General features: G+C 41.0%; 1 long non-coding RNA gene across 1 annotated transcript; it reads left to right on the forward strand.

Moving 5' to 3' along the window:
* The first annotated feature begins 642 nt into the window (after nucleotides 1-642).
* Nucleotides 643-2,198, forward strand: LOC127060095 (uncharacterized). The gene is made up of 3 exons (XR_007778711.1): nucleotides 643-666; nucleotides 763-811; nucleotides 861-2,198. It is a non-coding gene; the product is annotated as an uncharacterized LOC127060095 (long non-coding RNA).
* Nucleotides 2,199-23,359: the final 21,161 nt, after the last annotated feature.

The raw sequence follows: 23,359 nt of genomic DNA on the forward strand, positions 1-23,359 counted from the left end.
CCAGGGCTGTTCTGTTATGGCTTTAGGTTTTTGTGAGGCCATCTTATTTTTAGAATGAGTTTATGCTCTGCTGCAGGGCCCCCAAGTTGCATGGATAAGCAGATGGGGAGAAAATTGCTACCATAAATCAGTCTTAAAAGAAAGAGATCACAGAAGGAGGACAAGGTACCATCTTCAGATATTAGAAGGAAAGAAAAAAAAAAAAAGAGGGGAGACTTGAATTAATCCTAAAGTAAATGTCTAGATGGTTGCTTGGCTAAAGTACCACAGTGACTTTCATTCACCTGTAGGTAATGCATTTCCATGGTGTGCAGCAGGAACAATAAAGAAGTTGGTGTTGAGTGATGAACACTGACCTTGGTAGCACAACAATGCAGCCAACACTGCAGGGATACCTTGGGCAAGTGGTACAGAGCAGGTCCTGGCAGGGACCTCTCACCTCAAACACAGCAGATCCTGATGTCATGGGGGACACAAGGAGCAGCAGGCTGGCATTGCCAGGAGGGAGAGAGATGTGCTCCTCAGGTAATGGTTGAGGGACATGCTGGAGGAGAGAGATCCATGTTCCCCAGGTAATGGATTAGGGACAAGCTGGAGGAGAGAGATCCATGTTCCCCAGGTAATGGATTAGGGACAAGCTGGAGGAGAGAGATCCATGTTCCCCAGGTAATGGATTAGGGACATGCTGGAGGACAGAGAGATCCATGTTCCCCAGGTAATGGATTAGGGACAAGCTGGAGGAGAGAGATCCATGTTCCTCAGGTAATGGATTAGGGACATGCTGGAGGAGAGAGAGATCCATGTTCCTCAGGTAATGGATTAGGGACATGCTGGAGGACAGAGAGATCCATGTTCCCCAGGTAATGGATTAGGGACATGCTGGAGGACAGAGAGATCCATGTTCCTCAGGTAATGGATTAGGGACATGCTGGAGGACAGAGAGATCCATGGTCCCCAGGTAATGGATTAGGGACAAGCTGGAGGAGAGAGATCCATGTTCCTCAGGTAATGGATTAGGGACATGCTGGAGGACAGAGAGATCCATGTTCCTCAGGTAATGGATTAGAGACATGCTGGAGGACAGAGAGATCCATGGTCCCCAGGTAATGGATTAGGGACAAGCTGGAGATGGAAGGAGATGGGAGGATGATGACACAGCAGTAGAGCTCTGTGGGGAAGCACCTGGTACATGTCAGTGATGGTGAGAGCAACTCCCTGCTACCTTCAGGAAACTCCTATCTGTAACTTCTCTTGATTCACACACATGTTTTGGTATTGTTAGAGTTGTATTCAAACTCAAAATTACTTTTTTTTTTTGAGATTTTATTTATTGTGCTTTTCATTTTGTTTTGGCTTCATTTGATTTGGGGTTAAAATTACTCATGGAGGTAATATTTTAAAGTTAGTTCTTTAAAACTAAAATCCATGAGTCTGTCATGCCTCTGTTGTTTTCCCTGATTAGAATGGCTTTTCTCCCCTGGCTGGCTGCTGGGCTGGAGTTCCGTGTTGCAGAACAGGCAGTGTTCAGTGACCAGATGAGTATAAAACATCCCAGGACAGGCAGTAACAGCACACAAATCTTGTAAATAATGTCTCATAAATCTGAGGGAGCAAACAAGGTTTGCTGAGTTTGTCTTGTTGACAGGTGAAGTTGGGAGGCTCCTCCATGCTTGGTTCACTCTTTCCCTGCTGTATCAGGGGGAAGATTTATCTGTGTGCTGAGGAACCCTGAGCAGTGATCTTACTGCATCACCTAGGAAAGGAACAGGAGGGGCTGCCAGTTCCTCTCTCCCCACCTTGCCTAACCAGTGAATCAGAGGGAGAGTTGTGTTCCACCCTGGTAGGTTGTGTTCCTGCTCACAGGAAGGAAAGCTTGTGCTGATTAATGAGAATTATGCTGTGAGCAATAAAAAAATAATTCCTCTAAATTCTCTAGAACTTGCACTATTTCTTATAAACAAGATTTTTAAAAAGCCAGGCAGTAATGAGGGGCACCTGATGAGATTTGAGCAAACATGCTCCTGGTGTTAGTCTAAGAGACACGATGCCTGTTGCCAATAGGTGCATGGATTTGGATATTGACCAAATATATTTGGTCAATTTGGTATATTTTTGTTTTTCACACATTTCAGATGTTTCTTTGTGTAACATGGGCAACATTGTTCCTCCTAACATCTCTTACTTCTTATCTTCCTCTGATGTAAGGTAAAATTGCCAAGTTTTCCATTCTGTTCTATGGTTTATATTTTAATTCTCTTAAGAATTTAGGATTTTAGATTGTGTTGTAATTTTCTCAGTTAAATTTAGGAAAGTGTGTGTTTGTACATATGTGTGTGCGCACATATGTACACGTGAAAAATTTGGAGAGTTGAATTATTGCTGTAAGTGTATGAGAGCTGGCAGGAACTGAGTTAAGAGTTGTAGGAGCACATGAGTGTCCTGGGTTTGATGTTCAGCAAAGAAAGGTGTCTTCCAGGGCCTGAGAAAATTTAAAAAGTAGCCATAAACCACAGCATAGCTGAATTTGGGCTACTGAGAACTCAGCAAGTCTGGTTCTTTTAGCTTAATTCTCTCTAAGTAAATTAAATTCCCCTGAAATAAGTGTGTGTAGGAACAGTTCTGTTTAAAATTCATACAGTATTTAAATCTGATTTAACTTGCTAGATAGACAACCAATAATTTTCCCCTTATCTTGAATAATTTTGTATGTGGGTAACACTGTAGGGTGAAATAAATAAGATTACTTTTTTAATTTGACTGGGTTCATATTAGGATAAAAAAACCCAATTGTTATGAAAATACAGCATGCTAGCACCTTTCTGTGTTAGCTTTTTGCACATTCCTCATCCACAGTATTAAAAGGAAATGATTATGGCTCCTTTTCTGCTCCTCTTTCAGTGATTATTTAGAGCTAGGAGATTATTTAGCTTGATAGTGATCCCTTCTTGTTAATCTGCTGTGCTTGAAAATGAATTAGGATTAGGAAAATAACCCTTTATCATGAATGACAAAGACTCAGAGGTCACCAGCAGGTCACTACAAACCTCTCTGTGGTCAGTCTTGTAGGCAGTTTGGGCTGGAAGGATTCTGCTGATACATTTTTCTGAATCCATTTGATTCAGCTTTTCTCTAATTGCTGCACCATAACTCAAATCATCTGCCAATCCTTCCCATGTTATTCTAATTATTCTTCTAAATTTCTCTTTTCTCTCCTCCTTCAGTGTAACTCAGTCTCATCTTTATTAACAAGCCTCTAGTAGCTTCAGAGTACTTTGAGGAGCAGTAAGTTGTTTGTAGAGTGCAGATTGTGCACCAATGAGGCAAATGAAATCAGAAGGATTAAGTGATTTTTCCTTGGGGGAAGTTTCCTTTGGGAGCAGCCCAGTGTGAAAAACACCAATCACTTGTTTTTTAAAATTTTAAAATTTTATTAGTAATAAAATGGTTATAAAAATAGTAATACAATTAGAGTAATAATAATTTGGGCAGTTTGGATTAGGACAATATCAGACAATAGGAACAAAGAGTTATGGCCATCTGGGTATTTTTTTCTGGGCAGCACAAGCCCAAAAAAGGACCCACGTTAACAGAGGGTCAACCCTTTAACACAATAACCTGTTGCATATTCATACATCTCATACATGATGCATAAATTCCATTCAAACACTGGATTCTGTCTGGGCAGTGCCAGCTTCTTCCTCTGAATCCTAACAGCATCTTTGAGGCAGGAAGAAGTTCCTTTCTTCTGATAAGAGGGCAATAAATTCTTTTTCTCTGAAAGATTTAGGTGTCCTGTGGTTGCTATCTCACTGCAAGTCCTTTCTTTAAAAAAAGTATCCTACATAGCATAATTTCTATTTTAACATTTTTTATAACCTAAAACTATATTTAACACACTACTTACGGGTATTAATACAGCATTACTTTCTAGCACAACACATATAATCTTCATTTTAATATTTGCAAAATTGAGATTATGGTTAAAGAGGTCCCTTCTGGTGGAGTTTTTTCATGAAGTCATAAAAGTGCTTTTGACTTCTGTCAGGGAAAGTGAGGTTTTGAGGCATTCAGAATTTCCTTTATTCATGTTGGTTTCATTGCAAATTCACAAATTTAAAATAGAGGTTCTGGATGAAACTTAGTTTCTCCAGAATAGTTCCTGGAAAATAGAACAAACTCTCCTCCAGTTAAGTAGCATAAAAAGAGAAAAGAACTTCAAGTGTGATTGAAATTTATCTGCTTTTTCTTCTACATTTGGGCAGACAGTTCCATTCCTGTAAATTGGGGAGGAAAAACTTTTAAAGACATTTTATGGTTCAAATTCTGTATTATTAACTGAGGTCCATATGGCAATGAAAAAAAAAAACAAAACCAAAGTATTATGTACCATATATTCTATCTGTCCTACTCCAAGGCAAAAAGGATGAAAATTGGTGTATGAATGTAGAGCTGACCCTCCAGCTTTGCAGCTAGAGCTGATGGGTCTCAACTCTGAGCCATCCCAGGGAGCACAGTGGGATGACCTAAAACAGGAATTGCAATTCAGACAAAGCCTGTGGGAATTGGAAGTCCAGGGTCCCCTGACTTCAGACAGTGGTAGAACCAAATCCAGCTTTTAAATGCAGTGAAAGCCATTGGAAGAGCTTCATAAGAACAGACATCAGAAAAATTGAGCAATAACCCATCTTGTTTGTGTGTATTCTGTTCATACAGAATATTTTAGCAAGAAAATCCCTTATTTGGTAGTAAATTTATAGATATTATTTGCACTTAACCTTCTGTTCAGAGCACACTAAGAGATGAATATAATGGCCAGTTTAAAAGTTCCTTGCAAGTTAGTCCAGCAACAAAACAAGTATTCACTGTTAACCTCAATGGGTAAATGGAAGGGCTGTGTGAGGAGGAAGGGAATCATTTGTCATCCATTTCAGTCCTCAGGTCTCCAGCCTGTGGTTTCTAGAGACAGACACCACCCAGAGCAGTTACCAGTTTGTGATCTGGGGATTTCCAGGGAGTTTAAGGACTGTTTCTAAGGACCCTGCTAAAAGAGCAGTTATAGGTTGCTGTAGCTTGAACTTCAGAGTTATATTTGCATTGTAAAATATTTCTGTGAGCAGTGTGCAGGAGAGTGTTGGAGGAGGGATGTGCAGGCTCAGGGAGGAACAGGATCACCATCCATTAAGGAACTGAGAAGTGCTCACAGGGCACCTGGCTCCTGACCACTGGGAACAGCAGCTCTTCCCTTTGCCCTGGCTGAGCTCATTTAGCTGGGACCTGGGCCTGAGTGGCTGCTCTGAGGAAGGTGATGTTGCACAAGGGCAGGATCAGCTTCAAGGGCTTCCTAGGAGCAGAGAGAAGGAAAATCCCTTTTGTTCCTTCCTGCAGAACTACTGTTTAATTGGCAAGTTGGATTCTTTGGGCACTTCTTGTGGCACAGCTGGATGTGGTTTTGCACTCTGCAATGTGTAAATTTGTACTTGTGTTTCTTTCCTAAAGCAAACCTGAATCTCCCAAGAAATCTGCCCAAATTCCATGGATGTTTAAAAGATGGCATTGAGTATTCTTTGAGCTCTAATGCAAGAACATTGCATAGTACAGCTTCAGAAAGTTAATGTGAGCACAAGAGAGTGCTTCCTCTGTAAACTGCTGTTTCCTTTTTGGAAGCTGGGAAAAGCAAACCAGATAACTTATTCTAAAATACAGTTTTTACTGATCCCCTGGCTTTCTGCATGGCATGTTCAGAATGTCAATGCATATAAAAACCAGACACTTTCCTACGTTCCTGAGACACCACTGCTTGCAAAAGGACAGCAGTAGGGCAAGGAGATGGTGATTATGTGTTGACCTCTCACTTCCTGAGAGAACTCCATGAAATTCAAAATAATTGCCCAGTGCCCTGGTACATATTGGTCTCTCCCTTTGGGATTAATAAACTCAGGGATCTTTGGCCTCTGAGGTGCCTGACCTCGGTGGGACACACACAGAGGTACCATTTGGATCAGCATGAAGAAGGATCAAAGCTGAGAGGGGGAGCAGTGGTGGTCAGTGCCCCACATGGCACTGAGATCTTTGGTTCTTTGTCTCTTATGGGCTCCATGGACTTCAAACCTTTGTCACTCCTTTGCCAGGGAAAAGCTGTTGCCATGAGACTACAAATTTTCCAGTGGCTAAGAAAATAAAATGCCAAATCAAGGAAGCTGAAGAAAATAAGAGGGAGAAAAACTTCATAGAGTGATGGAGAGGCCATCCCTGCAAAGTTTGAGTTTCACTTCAGGGCTTTTTTAGAGGGATAAAATCCATAACCACTTTTCCCCAGTAAAGCTGATTAGTGCTCATACAACCCTTGGCTCTTTCCAGTTCCAGCACTAGCTCAGCTCTTCACTCTCTGCAGTGCAGGTTTATCCTTAAACCAGACAGGTTAATCCCAGGTCTGAAATGTCTTTGCAAGTGGGTGTGTTAGACCAGGGGTGATTTGATTTTTGAGAAAACTCTTCAGTCTCTACTGTTGGTTGCCTGAAGTGTTGCACCACCCTCCATCTTCCCTGCTGTCACACCTGCCTTTAGGAGCCTGACATTTTTGGTTGAATTGTGCAGAAAGCTCTTTCCCAGGAGTGAGCTGGGTGATTCCAAGTGGGAGCAGGGGTGATGACCTTCCAATCCCATACAGAGTTATCCTCACCTGAGTCCAGCCCACTGAGTACTTTTATCAGCATCTCTCCTGCCGGTGGAGTAAAATCAGTCAATTATTTCTGCAGGAATTAAATTATGGTTGCATTGTATAGCATGTAGGGGGTTTGCAATTGTCTAAAACTACATTTAAATGCAATGTCTTACTGAATAGCTAATTTATACTGAGACAGAGGTAATTCTGTAAGCTCTAATAATAATAAAAATATTTTCCTCTTACTCACATCTCACTTGAGTCACCCCAGTATCTCATGGGGTACAGCTTCAAATCAGTTTTTCTTTTCCATGTGTTTATTTATCAGGACTCAGTCTGTTGTTCTGAGAAGGTGTGTTACATCAGTGTTTTCCCTTCAAACTGCCTGGTTTATGAATTTGTAGGATCTGGATGTGTGCTCAAATCAATGAAGAGGTTGTGGGTGGAACAAAAGGAAAAGACAAAAGATAGGAGTAGTGTTCCAAGAAAAATCTGGTTTTGTGGTTCATTTTCTTGATGGAAAAACTGACTAAAATTGCCTGTTCATTATGTTTCCATAATTTGAGATTTGAATGGAGTTTGGGTTTTGGCTTTTTTTATGTTTGTTCTCAGTTTCACTAAGAACACAGAAAGGCAATTTTATTGTTTGCATGCTTAGGGGGCTCTGAACTTTGGTCAAGTAGACTTTATTCTTTCCAAAGCCTGCATCTGAAATTGTGTTTTTCAAGCTCAAAAATATGCTTTTATCTTTGGAATGACTTTGGTAATCACATGACTTCTTTTCCTCCCCATGAAATTGTTTTATTATCTGAATGAAGGTGAATATAAACCACAACTGAAGTTCCTAAGCTGCAGGAAAGTGGTTTTGTTCTGTTTAGGTTTTTGTTGCCCATTTATGTTCCCTGCTGAGGGCTGTACAGCAGAAAGGTTTATTTACTCTGGGCAGTTTTCAAACACAGACATCTGATGAGAGTTTAGCAAGTGCAACTCTCTTCCATAAATTCCTTTCTTTCAGAAGATGCCCACCATTTATTACACTTGTCATGAAAAGTCAACTTTTAAACTAGTTTGATTAATTATTGAGGACTTGTAACCTTGTAAAATCCTTGACACCAAAAAGCAGAAACATGACTTGATCCACCAAGGAAAGCGCAAGTAGCACATAACTCCTACTTTGCACCCCAAATCAAGCTGTACTAATCTCATGACAGATCACATTTTACACAGCTTTTAGCTGAAGAGCCCCAGAGGGTTGCCCTGAAATATTCACCTGTAAGGTGAATTGATCTTTAGCAGCTCAATGTCTTATATTAGGAAGACACCATGAGCAATACTGTGTTAGCCTAAAACTGGTGGTGGATCTAATGAGCTGAGTGTAACCCTGCTAACCACTGCTTAAGGGGAAACCAAAATGCCAGAAATTCTGCACTGGGCTTACCAACTAACTGGTATCCAATTAATCTTAGGATTAGATTTACAGAAGTCTGAGTAGTCATTTTAAATATTCCCCTTCTGACAAATTTCTCTCAAATCTATTTAAAAAAAACTGCAGCCTGACTTTTGAAAGGAGTTTAGGAGCCCTCTAAAGTGGCAGTGTACAATTGAAATTCCAGCCACGTGTCATCAGATTTGAAGTAACACATTGTCTTCTGTCTGATAGCACACAGTGATACCGAGCCAGCCCTGAGGAAATCCACTCTGTTAAAGCTCTAAGGAAGAGACATCACTTGGGTCAAGAGTCCAAGCCATTCCTATCATGAGCAATAATATCAGTATAAACCCTTCTGGCAGGCTTACTCTCAGAAATCTAAGTTGCCCCTGAAGCTTTTCTTGGAGGACTGTAGCAGAATCTTATTCCAGATTTCATTTTGCTTCAGCCAGTTTCCAGCCATTGATTTGGGATGCAGATGTTTTAGCCTTTCCTCTTCACTTGTCTGAGTATTTGTCCTTTTAAAGGTTTTAAAACAAATAATAATTCTCTTCTTCATCCATTTTTAGACAAGCTGGCTATTCTATTCCTTTAAAAAGACAGGCTTTCAATTCTTCATCTTGGTATAGTGGTTCCTCAAACTGGCCTTACTGAGGAAATTATTAAATTATGAAATAAAGCCCCACTGCCAGAGTTCTAGAGGAGGTAAATTACCCAGTGGTTGATACTTCCGTGCCTCCTCTTTACCCAGCTGTGCACTCCCATGTCCTGCCCATGGTACACAGGGGACTTGGGATCAGCTTCAGATTTCCTAATAAAGAGAAGGGTTTTTCCTCTGTCACTGGCCACAGGTAAGGCTAAGGCCCATAGTAACCTTTTATTTTTATTACAAGGAGCTTTATATTATTAAATTTTTATCCAACTTATTTATCCTCTTAAACAAGATCCTTCACAAATAAAATTCCTGTGTGTAATTTTGCCTCAGCATATACTGACTATGCCTCCCTCAGTCATCAGGGACTCTCACAAGTGCTCCCCTATTTTTTGAACCAACACTATTAATTAAAATATTAAATAAACACGGTCCCAAATGTGAAGCTGAGAAACACCAGTAGTGATCATCTTCATGCACAGCATTTTCCCATTCAGAACACTTAAAAACAAAACCAAAAAGCCCCATCTTACAGTTTTTATACTGGTCCCTTCTCCATTTTCATAATTCCATTATTCCTCATCTGGTTCTACATTGTCTATTTGTCTATTTTTCACAGGCTCAGACTGTGGCACTCAGGTCATAGCTCCCTTTAGATATAAATACATTTTACAATATTGTTGTCTTAGATATCATAGGTTCTAGCATCATCATAACACAAGGTGTTTGTATTGTCAGAGCTTCATACCTTCTTGATGATCCTCACAGGCAGCTCCTCTAGGCACTGAGTGTTCCAGATCCTTGTAGTAATCTGACTCTGCTCACTCCTCTTTCCTTACTCTTATATAGCACTAGTTCTTATTGATTACAGGTGTGGCCTGTTAAGATCAGGCCCACCTCCAATCTTCAGCAACTGACCCAGCTGCAACTCACTGGGGGACAAGATCACCCTCTACAATCACCCTCTACACATTCTAAGCAAAGCCAAGTGCCTTAGAGATTTCTTATCTGAGGTTGTCTATGCCAATGTGTTCATAGCCTATCATATAATCTAGGAAATGTAATTTTTTCCATGCTTTTAATAGTTTTTATTGAAAACAGAATAAGCATAAATTAAGTTGCTCAAAGATGAAAAATGCAGTAACTAAACTGATTCAGCTTAGACTGAAGCAACAAAATAACTCGAGTGAATATATCTACAAATTAATCCCCCAGTACTGAAGGCAAAGTGTAAAGCTGATATTAGAATATTTTAGTCTCATTTAACAGGACACTGTCTAACCTGAAGGGTGCATAAGAAGCAGATGCATTGAGGTCAGGTCCCCCAAGTGCTGCTCAGGCTGGTCTAAGGACTGAGCTATTGAGAGTGATAAAGCAGGAGTCCCTCAACATGGGGTTTTTGGGTATTAAACCCTCTCAAACCCCAGTGGGAAAAGCTGATTTGGATTGTCTTATGGCAGCTTTAACTTCTGTAGTATTGCTTTTGTTCCCTGCAGTCAGGCAATGGAGGCTTAGTTGTGTTCAGTAAAGCTTGAACTACTCATCCTGGCCATAGCACTGCCTCAGGTATTTCACCTCTTTCTCCTGGAAGGCCAAGGAAGAGAAGAAAGGAATATCTGAAGCCTCCAAAATTGTTCATTGGTCATTCAAGATGCATTTTGCCTTCATAGAACCTTTGCATTTCATAAGTCTCATTAGCTTTAGGAACTATTCCCATGACTTGAAGATCTCCGAGAGCCCATCTGGTCTGTTCCCAGAGAGCAAAATCCTCAGGGTGAATCAGAAAAGATTTAATTCCAGAAATGCAAAGAACAGGATATGTGAGTGGTTACTGCTGGTAATGTTACACCACCAGGCTTCTGACAGAGGTGGTGAGAACACCCATGATTAGTAACTAATCAGTAGCTAATTTCTTAAAGTTGCCCAATGATCTCATCATGGTTTTTCCATGTACATGTTCTTGTTGCAGTTATTTCCTGCATTCTCCTTTTTTCTCTTTTAAGAATTCCCCCAGCCCCCTTGCTAAATAGAAAGCTGGGAACCACCAGGTCTCTAACTCTCTTTACTTTTTATGCAAAAGGTATGGAAAGAATATGCAGTATAATGTATGTACAAAGAGACTATGCATATGTGATTAAAGGTTTCAAAGGCCAATTTAATTCAAACCTCATGATTTTCATCTGCAGAATCCCTTTTACCATGGCTTGAGTACTGATCTTTGACTTTCTGTCTATGACTGATTGGCCTGATGTGATCACTTCTGTGAGAACTGACAGGACCTCAGGCAAGGTAATGGGCTTCTCTGCTGTAATTACCCATCCTTAGTGTGAATATTCTGTAAAGGTTTACATTTGCCCATATATTAATCTATGGATTGTCTGTAATGCCATAACAAATTTGTTACTATTACTGAGCAATGAAGGAGAGCAGTGGCTTCAAAGAATCAGCCAGCTATAGGAACTCTGAAACTTGCATGCTTGAAGAACTTATTCTATCCTTAAGCACAGGCCATCTGTGTGAAATTTTTTACCTGGGAGAAAACTGAGTCTGTGCTTTCCTCAGTGTGTGTGTGTGCAGCTCCTGTCAGCATTAATTGCCAAATTCATAAAGAAAGTAGACCCTGAACTATTGTTTCAGAGCCAGCAGCACAGCAGATCCTACAGCTGTGTATTTGTAATTGTGCCATGGTGAAACAAGCCCTGGAGCACGCAAAGAGACTTTGGAGATTTCCCACCTCCCTGACAGCTTTTCTGACTAATTCAGCTGTGCTGGCAGGTCCTGCCAGTTAGCACATGCTATTTTCAGAATAAAATGGATCCTGCACCAGGCAAGAGGCTCCAGTAGTGACGTTTTCCCTTTGTTTCAGAGAGGTGTATTTAACCCTTCTGCCATCTCTAATGGCCGTTATGTGGGTGTGATGTGACATAAAAGATCCTCTTGAATATTCACAAAACTTTGGCTTCTCTCTGCACAATTGTTCTTTCCTTAAATTCTGACTTCAGGAGTTTAAAATACAAATACCTTAAGGCCTGTTTTGTAGGAGCTATTCCCTTTTTGTAAGCATGTCTTAAGATCTTGCTGGCCTGGGAAAATGGCCTGGTTTGATGTTTAATTGCCAGTTCTGTCTTCCTTGAGGGATCTCAGTGCAGCTCCACCCCATCACCTCATCTACCCTCTCTCTGCCTTGGGGCAGGGGCTTTTCTCCAGCCCCCTGGCACTGGCTCTGCAGAGCCAGCAGCTGGGCAGGGCAAACTTCCCTGTCCCTCCTGTGATGTCCCAGTGAACACTTTCCACCCAACCCCAGTGGCACCTTCCAGCCCCATCCATGGATGGGTGGTTGAAACCTCCCTTCCTTTGACAAGGCTCCAGACGAGCTTGTACTTTCTGCTCTTTCCCAGCTGGAACTTGATTAGATTTGGATTTTGTTGTGAAGGAAATACAATATTAATGTAAAGAAATAGTGAAGAATACCTGCAGGATTATTTTGTTTGGTTTTGCTTAAGATATTGAGTAAACAAAGAAGGCTTCTGCAAGTGGGAAATTCATTTATTCTATCAAAAAGAAATTATAATATCCCTGCAGAAAAGTGTAATAAAAGTAATATTTTATGCATAAAGACTACTGGGTTAACTTGAGTGACCAGTCTTCTGTTTTATGCAAAGCTTCTATGCATAAAAATTAACACAGGTAAGATTCCTTACTCAAGTTTTGAGCCATTTTTGACTGTAAGAGCATTCCTTTTTATTTGCTTTGGAGTCTCTGTATTCTTCTAGAACAGGAAATCATTGTAATTTATTCTTTTGGAGCCCACTGAAGGATTGCTTGTCTGGTGGTCTGCACTTCTCTTGAGACTGCTCTCTAAATGGATGCCAAGGTGGCCATTGGCTTCTTTTAAGCAGAGCAGCCTGAGAGCTTTGGGACAAGCTGGAGTGAGGAAGTGAATGGACTTGGGAGTGTGGATTTCAGTAGCAGCATGGACATTGCCCAGCACTGAAAGTTTGGTGAAAATTAAGTAGGTTGCTTTTCAAAAGTTGCCCAAACTTATTTTGTATATTAGCAAAACAATTTTCCATTCTCTGTCTTTGTTGTTACAACCACCTAAACCATCTGTCTGCAAAGGAAGAAAACAAATTACCCTGCAGGTGATATTCAGCATCAGAATGATCAGACTAAATGAGTCAAGTTTGGCAAAATTATAACTAACTAAAAACTGCATCTTCTGATGTCAAGTGTCAGAACAGTTTAAGTGAAGAGTATTTTTCTGCTTTAGCACATTTATAGCAGAATCTTAGTGAGTCCTAGAAGGAAATAAACCCTGTTTAATGTCTGTGAAAGTGAAAACAGAGGTGTTTTTCTTGTACTGTTAAATGTCTCCTTGTGTTAGTATTGCACTACTCAGCATAAAAGTCTAAATGGATTTCCTCTGCTAACAAAGTGAAATAGTCCATAATGTGCCCCAGCTCCTGCAGCCCCAGTGCCAGCTCATGCCATTAGAAGGATGATAACTTACAGGATCACTGTAATTCAGTCAAACTTGAAATAAAAACTGTGGGAAATATGTTGCTTTGGGGGAGATGAAAATATACCAGCAATATTGATCTTAGCAGCAGATGATGTTCATGCTGCATTCCAATGTGACAGGACAAAACAGACCAAAATGAAGAGCTGGCTGCCTGTCACATGACTCAGCAGCCTTTTGGAAGCAGGGATATTGCTTTGTGTCTCCTCCCAGTTCCTCTCCCCTCCTTCTGATTAGGAAGAGGTACTAAAGCAGAGCCTCCTGGGTTTCTGGCTGTTTGCTTTGCTCAGAGAAGTTTTGGGTTTGTTTGTTTTGAATAAAAAGCTGTTCCTTGAGGCTAGGACATAAAAAGAGCTTTGGCAGTGAAAGAGCTTATTATTTAGAGTGGATAATTCTTTTGAAAGATATGTAGGACCCTGTCCTTCTCTCTCCCTGAAATTTTTCCTTTCCCTTTTTCTTAAGGAACTGAAACATTTTCATTCTTATATGCCAAGAATGAGGTTTAGACCCAATATAACCATATGGTCTGTATCAAAAAAGGATGAAACCTTAAGGATAGCTATATCTGAACATTCTTGTCTACTTGGGGAGAAATATATCATCTACAAGCAATTAATTGATGAATGTTGAATTCATCTAATCAAACAAACATATTCCTAAATATTTTCTATGAGTTCATTTACAAGCCTTGGGCAGAATTTTACAAAAAAAATTATTCCCTCTTTTTGGCTAAAGACAAACTTAACACTTGCTTTCAATGCAGAAGCTGTCACTGAAGCTGATTAAGCATGCTCTAAATTATTGTAGTTTACAAGACAATAGCAAAAAATACATATATATATATATATATATATATATATATATGTCATACCAACCCATATGGTGCTATGGAAGCATTTCTCTCCAGTAGTATATGTTTAGAAAATGTCTCTCTGTGCCAAGTGCTTGAAGCAGTTTCAGAGTAAGCCTTTGGCTAGTGCCATAAAGTTCTTCTGTTCTTCTCAGTGAAAAAATCCCAGAAACAGCTGCAGACCTGGAGTCTGTGTGTGTGTCTTCAAGATCATTTCTAGGGCAGAGGCCCAGGTGCTTTGGTTTGGTTTGGCAGAAATATCAGTGATTCTTGCAGTTGTTTGCAGTGGAGTCCCTGTATTTATTTCAGCAGGCAGAGGAGCTGTACCTGCCTCTGATCTCACACCCAGACCTGGTAACTGGGACTGACTGCACCCAAAGGGCCTTGGCAGATGTGAACCTGCTGCCTCTCCCATTCACTGTGGAGCAGGAAACCAGGACAGCACTGCAGAGGCAGCTCAATGCTGAAAGGAGTGCACAAGTTCAAGTATTTTCTCCCTTTTATCACGTTTTCATAAATTTTAAAGCTCTTTTAGGAGTAGCAGGAGTTTCTCCTTCCATACCTGCTGTAGTTGTGTGACACTTCAAACTGCAGACAATTCTTTACCATTTTCATTTTGCTACCTGAATTTTGCAAGTAAAGAGAGGATTAGAAACCCTGAAACTTTTCTTTCCTGGTTACTAGGGTAGGGTTGTGTGCAGTCTCTTTCACAGTTCTGGCTACCAAGCTGTCGTCATGTCCCTCAGTCATGTTTGTGTCTGAGGACGTGCTGCTGGCACCATCTTGGTTTAGCTGTGCTGTGCCTCTTCTCCTTCTGTTCTCCTGCTGATCCAAGTCCCAGATTTTTCCTTAACAGGAAAGTGCATGTTATGTTTCTGTCACTGCAAATTCTCATTTTAGTTGAACAATCCTGTTTTTAACTTGCCAATCCATCAGCACAAGGTAGCCTGGCAGGACTTTGTTGTGAGTGCCACGCGTGCTGATCTGCGCGTCACCGTCACTCCCGACACCCTGTGCAGCCTCAGGAGCCCACTGGTGCACATTCCAGCTGGGACACTCCCCAGGATGGAGGAATCCCAGCTCTTGAGCAGGGGCAGCACTGCAGGAGGCTGATGCTCATTTTTTTGGTCTGTTCTTGGATAAGAAAGAGAAGCTGGACAAATTGCTGGGAATGATAGTAGGTATGGCATGCAGGAAGATTTCAGTACAGGCAGGTGGCTGTACTTAGCAGAGACTGCCAGAGATTAGATTTTTATCTATATTTAAATTGCCTTAATGAACAGGTTGGTTTGTATTCAAAACTGTTTTCACAGTACAGAAAAATGGCAGAAGAAACACTGCTTTGAGAAAAATTTAGGAATATCTGGTGAAAGACAGAAGTTTCATCTGTTTATTCAGGGTGGATTAATTATTTTCCATGTGTGATTTCAAGCAGCTATTTCCTATACATAGTCTTTTGAGCAAATAAATCATGTACTTTTCTAACAATTCTAAAATTCTGACCTTCCATTTCTGTCCCCTTCTCATCCCTTCAGTTCTGCAAAAAAGCAGAACATTGTCCTCCGTGTGCAACGTGAAGTCTTTGGTAAGTTTTTAATATTCTGTACAAAAAGGGAAGTTTGGATGTTTATGTCTTTTTATTTTCTTTCTTTGGGGAGAGTGGAGGGACTGGGGATGGGATTCTTTGATAAAAATGTCTCCTGAGACTCTTATCTTATTCTGTAGAATGTGCAGATAAATTATAGCTTTGAAGACACTGTAGCCTGGTAGAAGACAATTTATCTACTGAATGTATTAGGCCAGATCCTCCACTAGTAATTATTTGGATGGAGCTAAACAGATTTACACCAAAAATGTGTGTGTTGCTGCTGTGTGAAGGATATGGATTGCAGGAAATGTGCTGAGACATTGGGAAAACAAGCATCGAGTATGATGAAGAAGCCTAGTTTGGAAATGCAATTATATTTTTACATATTTCTGTATGGAAATGATCTTTCAGGACAGAAGAATCAAGATATGTGAATGACAACTTAAGTCATTAAAGGATAAATTGTTAGGGCTGGGAAGGATTTCTGGAGATCATGTAATCCACCCCCCAAGGAAGACAATCTATAGAATTTTTTCCCATTTTCTTTTTGCCACTTTCATCTTTGAATGTTTTCCTTCATTGCCAGTATGCACAGAGTGAAACTTTTAAAAGTATATTCATCAGGAATACAGGCAAATGCACCCTGAAGGATGCTGGCTGTGATGTGCCTCTGCTCTCTCTCAGTAGATGTGTGGGGTGAGGAAAGAACAGAAAGAACCACCATGCTTATACCTTGGAAATTTTCCAGGGTTGGAGACCTTGGGTCCTTGTTTACATGCTGTGGCTGTGCTCAAACAGAGTTTTGTGAAACTTCTTGGATCAAACTCCTTGTTGTGTGTGCACCTAATTCAGTGCTGTGCTGCCCTTGCAAACAGAGCTTTGGAAGTTTGTGTGGCCCCTGTTTGTAACCCAGGGCAGCTGAGAGTGCTCGAGCCAGTCCCACACACTGACTCTGGGATCTGGGACCCTCTGAGCTCTCTGCAGCTCACACACCACCAGACACTGAGCTCCTTCTCTCTGCACCTTTTGCCAGTAGAGCAGGCCCTGCAGGGCCTGCAGATGGGTCCTGTCAGAAGCAGATCTGGGAGCAGTGCTGCTGCTCCTGCAGTTCTGCACATCTGCACCCAGCCAGAGCTCAGGCAGCTGAGCAGAGCCCATCTCTAGCACCCAGAGCCACTCAAGAACAATGCCATGCAAAGTGCCTGAAGTGATTATGGTCTTAGAGGAGTTTCCAAATCAGAGAAACAACTACCAGTGAGTTTTACTCAGTGTTAGCAAATAAACATGGAGCATGCAGAGTGTGGTTACCTGGGGAAATTTAGGGAGTTTTAATCCCCAGCTTGGAAATCAAAGCAGTAGCACATAAAAAGGGAAAGATGATGGACCTTTTGTATCAAACACTGTACACAGCTCAGGCTTTCTGGCAATATCCATGGGATTATGTTCATTCCTTCTGAAGCTGCAAATTGATTAAATTACCTCAGTAAAAGGCCACTAATGACATGTTTCAGCTTGCTTTCTGTTGCAGCAGCACGTTAATCTTACATTTGGAGTTTGAATGACATGGTGGCTGCTGTTCCAAAGGACCTTTGGTCACACACCATCCAGTGGAGCCTCTGACCACAGCTCTTAGAAAACAAAGGAGGGAAATTCTACAAGTCTTGCTTCTTATCCACATTGACAGTGATGGAATAAGACTGCTTTGTTCCAATCTCATTTCATGGGTATGTGAAATTTTTAAAGTGCTCTCTAGCTGTGGTGCTGAAACATCTTTTCCCAATACTTGTTCCGTTTCTTCTGAAAGTTCCAACACCTCCCTGTGAGTGTCACTGTACCCTGGGGGGTTTGTGCACATTTAGTGGTTCATACCCATTCATGAAACCATAAATTCTCCTTTTTCTTCTCCCCATATACAAAAACCCAAGTGCCCAGGGACGGATTGCTCTGGCTCACTGGGGACTCCTGTCACAAGCTCTCAGTAGAATCTCGTCTGATTTATCCCTTGAGTTCTCTGCAACTGAACTTTGTATCATAATAGCTCTATGTGCTCCCTTCCCACCCTGCTCCTGAGCTATAGTGAGACTTTTTGACACCTCAGAAGAACTCTCTGTATCTTTCATCCTGTCCTTTCCCCATGTCCTTCTGCCATCACAGTCTCTAATTATAGCACCACACTGGTGTCTCTCCTGGGTGGCAGCAGCAACCCCTATGGCTTGAATAAATGTGTTCCTTATGGTACCTTCATCAACTTCAGGGACCAGAAGTATATACCGTGTGTTTAGTGTATTGTTAAAATGGTTTTATTAAATATTTCAGATAAGCTGATCAGAATATGAAGTTAATTACAAAATATTTAAACAGCTACATATGAATGTAATTCCCTAGACTTTGAAAGAGATTTAGGCATTACTTAAAGCTGCACCTTCAAAGTCTTTTTATCTCTAAAACTTGTATAATCAGGCCTAACTCAGTATTGTGCCTAAATTAGTATAATTTACATTTTTGTCTTCCCATCTCAATATAAACCACATTTGTTTAGGTTCCCATTTAGATAATCCCTAAAATGTGATTCACATCTCCTTCATGCACTGCTATTGCCATTTAATTAAATTAGTTCTTATAGCAGCCTCAGGTAGCAGCAGAGTTATGCCTCAGCTCTGAGCACTCTTCCCTGATTTGATGAGGTTTCTGGAGTCCCAGGTTTTCTGCAAAGCTTGTTTGCTGTGCAAGCACCATCAGAGTTCATTTCTGCTAGTGGGATTCTGCAGGGTAGTGAAGCATTTGGGAAAACGTGGCTGTAGCTGCTGCTGTGAAGCCATGCAGTCAATTCCAGGAGTTTATTTCCTCAAATTCTCTCAAAGCTGGGGGATGAGGAGTCCCTTTGTAATGTGTAACGAGGCTCTAGATAGCTCTGAAGTGAAGTGAATACTTCTGACAATCTCTGTTGGGGTCATGTCTTGCCGATGTGGATCACCAGCAATGGCAAAGTTAGAACTGGAACAGCAAGAGAAATGTAGAAATTGCCTACTAAACAAATTTTGAGATTAAATTACAAAAAAAAGGCCTTTAAAGCTGTTGAGGTTAAGTATCAGATCATTTTGCTAGTCAACTGTGTGCTTGTGTATGTCATTTGAAATGCAATTATACAAGTTCAGAATTTGATGTCATTTTTTTCAACATCAGTTTTCACAGCAGGGGTGAAATTGAAAGCTATGAACCACAGCCCCTGAAAATTGGCTTTTCGTGGGAACTTCAGACTGCAATTTCTCCTGTTATTGGCTAGTCTGGCAACACAGTCATCCCTAAATAAACTACACTTCTTTTTAGCCATGTGAGTGATTGTCCTGGTAGTAGTAAAGCTGTGATTTATTTCCTTGAGGAATTTCATTGTATCTGTTCCTTTCTATGAGGTTCTTGAAGGACATTTTTCACATAAACCAGCTTTACTCTGTCAAGCAACAGAGTCACTGGGAACCAAGGCTCCAGAAATCCTGTAGGATCCTCCCACTCAGTATTGCCTGGCAAGCCAATTAGCTTGATATTTTTATCTCTAACCTGATTTGGAACTAATTGTAAATTACTATTTTATCATTCTGTTTTCTGTGATTAATGCCCTACTCAATTATTATTAGATCTGCTCCTAGGACAGCTGAATCTCCTTCTATCTATGCCATACCTTGTGGCTTTGCAATCTGAGGATACAGAAGCACCTCATCCTACTTCACTGAGTCTTGATTTTGGCCCAGAGCACAGGGGAATGTGTTCACTCTTTGAGACAGGCAGGATTTTCTAGCACACCTTTCTCAGTTGTTTAATATCCATCAAGTTGCCTTCAAACAAAGCCCAATTCTCTACACTAAATTAAGAAAGTTTGAGCTGCTTCACATTTTATTCCAAAACAGTGTTCTCAGCTTTTTATTTGATTTCTTTTTTTAATATCAGGGTCTACCATGAGACAATGTTCATTATAAAGCTCGAAATGCAGTTTTTACCACAGAGTGCATCTACCTTCAATGTAGTTTTGAACTAAATCTCTCAGTCCTTCCCATTTACTGCACCTAGCCTCACATAGAGTGGTGTTTCAGGGCACACAGATTCAATTCCTTCTGGTTAAAATGACACTGGAATATGGACTCCAGGAACACCTGTGGATGTCCATTAAGCAGCTGGAGAATGTCAGTGCCTGGTCCACACCAGAGCTTAACCAAAGCGACACACATGGCAGTCTGTGTCCTCAGCACCAAGGGCTTTGCTGTGCAGGTGTTCTCCTGTCTCCCTTCTCCCTGCAGGAGCACTGAGCTGATGGAGATGTGAATCTTCAACAAGAAGGAGAGCTGTGGTCTGAGAGGCTCCTGCTTGCCCCAGTTTAGGGAAGTCCATTGGAGGAGCAGGATTAGAGGCAAAAAGCTCAGCTCATTACTGTCTGCCCTGTTCCCCATCTCTGTTCCTGCTGTGCTCCTGGCAGCTGTTGCAGCTGAGCTGAGTGAGGGTTGTGCTCCTCTGCCTTGGCTCAGGTCAGTCCCTGATCTGAAGAGCCAGAGTAGGGGCCAGGGGCAGGAGAGGCACAGGAGCAGTTTGCAGTCTGATTTTGCAGCGTGTGCCCCAGCTGAAGCCTCTCTCTAGTTACAGTTCCCAGGAATCACTGGAGTCATGCTCAACAGGAATGACCCATGAGGAAGGATGGAGTACATTGGAACCACAGGTACTTCCCAAAGCTGCTGCTTCCCTACAAACCTTGGCTGCCTTGCTCCATATAACTACTGTCAGAAAATGCAAGGTTCATCTGCCCAGATTTAATCCTCTGCCCCTGAGCTTTTCTCACTCCAGGGCAGTGACAAGCACAAGCAATTCTTTTCCACAGGCAGCTGAGTTCATGGGGCTGTGTATTGAAAATCTCACACAAAAGTGAACTTGGTGCTCCAAATCCCTGAGATGAGGCCTTTTCCTTCAGCATTTTAATCAAGGCCTTTGCTACAGCAAATGTTTAGCACTGTAAGTAATTGGTAGAGACTGCTGACATGATAAAACTGTGGCAGGTTCAGCCTAATCTGAAAAAAAACCCTGAGAACATTAATTGCATGAGCTGACCCAGTGAATCATCAGAAAAGCAAGGCATAATGCAAATGTTGTGCACAGCAAGTAGAAATATACCTGGCATGTTTCAGAAAGCCAACACTGAGAAGAAACAAAACTGGCTGTTCAAAGTGGAACATTTCCAGGTTTTCCATGGGAGCTGCTCCACAGAGACCCCCTTGGTCTGTTTGTCACTATGCCTTTGGCAACTGGGACCAGTATGCAGATGGCAAAATACCGTGACTGCTTTTAGCATCACAAAGTCACTTTGGTATTGAAAGTGCACAAAGTCATGATCTTATTGGAAAAATTCTGAACATCTGAGTCAGAGCCACTTGGTAATTGAGTCAAGGCTTGTATGATTCAAGAGCTGTACGTGGTTAGAAAAGTTGTTAGAAATTATAGTGTTAGAAGTCCTTTTCTCTCAGCAAAGAGAAGCTTGAGGACACTGGGGACTGATGGCAGAGAGGAAACAGCAAGTTTGTAGACAGCCAGATAACAAAACAAATATAAGTAATATGGAGTAGATATAATTTGATTTGTGTACTTTAAAAACTGCCAATACCTGTGAGTTCCAGTGGTCAGTATTGGCCATCTTATTGACACCCTGTTTGCCAAGCCATCATTTCTGGGATTTATGGACATTGCAAATCTCTGGGCAGACTCAAGCAGCTGCATTTCTCAATGAACAGCTAAAGCTGTAGATCTCTCTTTAATACCAGGCATAGATGGTACTGCCCACTGAGACCAAGGGATTTCCCAGTGAGAGTTGTCATGTCTGTAGCATCTTTTGGTTTATTAAGCCTTGAAGGAAGTTTTGAACCACAAAAATAAGAGAAGTGACAGGATCCTAACTGCTAAATTAATTTTTCCCTGGCTGTGAAAATGCCAAAGCAGCCATGTTTTGTGGTGATCTTTTCTATTGTTAGGCTGTTTCAGGCAGTAAATTATAAGGCTTCTCTCCTTTGACTCAGGTACAAACGGAATTCTTTATGGAAAAAGGTGTAAAAATTGTTTTAACTTTCAGCAAAGTTGAAATATCTGTTTCATAACATAATGCTTATTGATGGAAAACTTCACATGTAGCCTCTAGTGATGTAATTTTAAAATAATACTGTATGTGCTACTATATTCATAGAAATGTTTTTTAGAATTAAAATAATTTTTTAGGATCACCTACTTACTAATTTCTTCTATAGAATGTGGTAATAGTAACCTCCTTTGAAAAACATGGATCTGAGAATTTCATGGATCTAAGAATTACCTCAAGACTGCCCTTCATGCTGAGCTAATGGATGTTTCTCCCAGTGACAGCCAACCTAGAGTGAAAGGCTGAAGTAATAAACAATTTTTTACATCTTCTGGTAAGTTGTGCTGGCTTATTCCCATGGTTAACAAACTGCAGCTATTCCAGTCTGAACAGTTCATCAGCCTTGAGCCTTAGAATGCCTTTGCTAGATTTGAAGAGCAATCAGAAAACTCCTTGTGTATGTGCTTATAGACAGATCACATCAGACCTTGCACTTTTCTTTGACAGAGCTAAAGAGATTAATCTCTTTAAATCTCTGTATTAGGAGGTTATTTGTTCCCCAGATCATATTCTTTTGGCTCTTTTTCCTGAACCTTTTCTGTTTTCTTTATGGGGAAGTGTGGACATCAGAAGTCAGCACAGTATGCTGCAATGTGAGAGGGATGCAAAATTTTGTGGTGAGTTTAGATCTATGAAAATCACTTAGAGGGAAATGTTTCCTTTTCAGCTGAATCCATCTGAGCTCCACGTGGCCCTTGCTGAGGCCTGGAGCAGAGTGAGGTTTGTGGTGCTCAGTTGTGGAGCTGATCAGGCTCTGGCTGCTTTATTTGAGTGGTCTGGCCTGAGCTGCTGCTGCTAACAGTAGTGAGATCTCCAGGGTGTTGTATTAATCTGCATTAGATCAGGAAGGCCCAGGACACACATCAATGGGATTTTAGCAATCACAATTACCATTATGTTTTTCAGTGTTATAATACTTCTGTCCCAAAAGCACTTTACCTAAGACATTTAGGTAGAATTTAGTGGAAAGCCTCCTATGATTCATATTTATTGTAAATATAGTTTTTCAATTATTTTAAATAATCCTAGAGAAATCAGACATCTGTGCATTGCAAAGGTCTGAATTGGTGGAAATCATTTCCTGGAGTTTATCAGATGCCTCACAGCTTTGGAATGCAAAGCTCCCTGTGTAGGATCCATCACTATTTTATAGCTTGCTCGAGTGAATCACATAGCCTTGATTGCCCTCTGAATCAAGTGGCTGCAATTCCCATAAACATGTATTTAGAATAAAACAGAAAAATGGGACTTCTTAGTTTCTGTTTATCTTTGTAAGCAACCTTGTTGTCTTTGATAACTCAAGTTCTATCATTATCATAGTACAAGTATTTCATATTATCAGAGCTTCTTACCTTCTTGATACACACAGCTCCTCTCCACACTGACTTCTCCAGGTCCTCATAGTAATCTGACACTCCTCTTTCCTTACTCTTATATAGCACTAGTTCTTATTGATTGCAGGTGTGGCCTGTTTAGATCAGGCCCACCTCCAATCTT

This window comes from Serinus canaria, chromosome 12 (assembly GCF_022539315.1).
Source record: "Serinus canaria isolate serCan28SL12 chromosome 12, serCan2020, whole genome shotgun sequence".
In the NCBI taxonomy this organism is placed as follows: Eukaryota; Metazoa; Chordata; class Aves; order Passeriformes; family Fringillidae; genus Serinus; species Serinus canaria.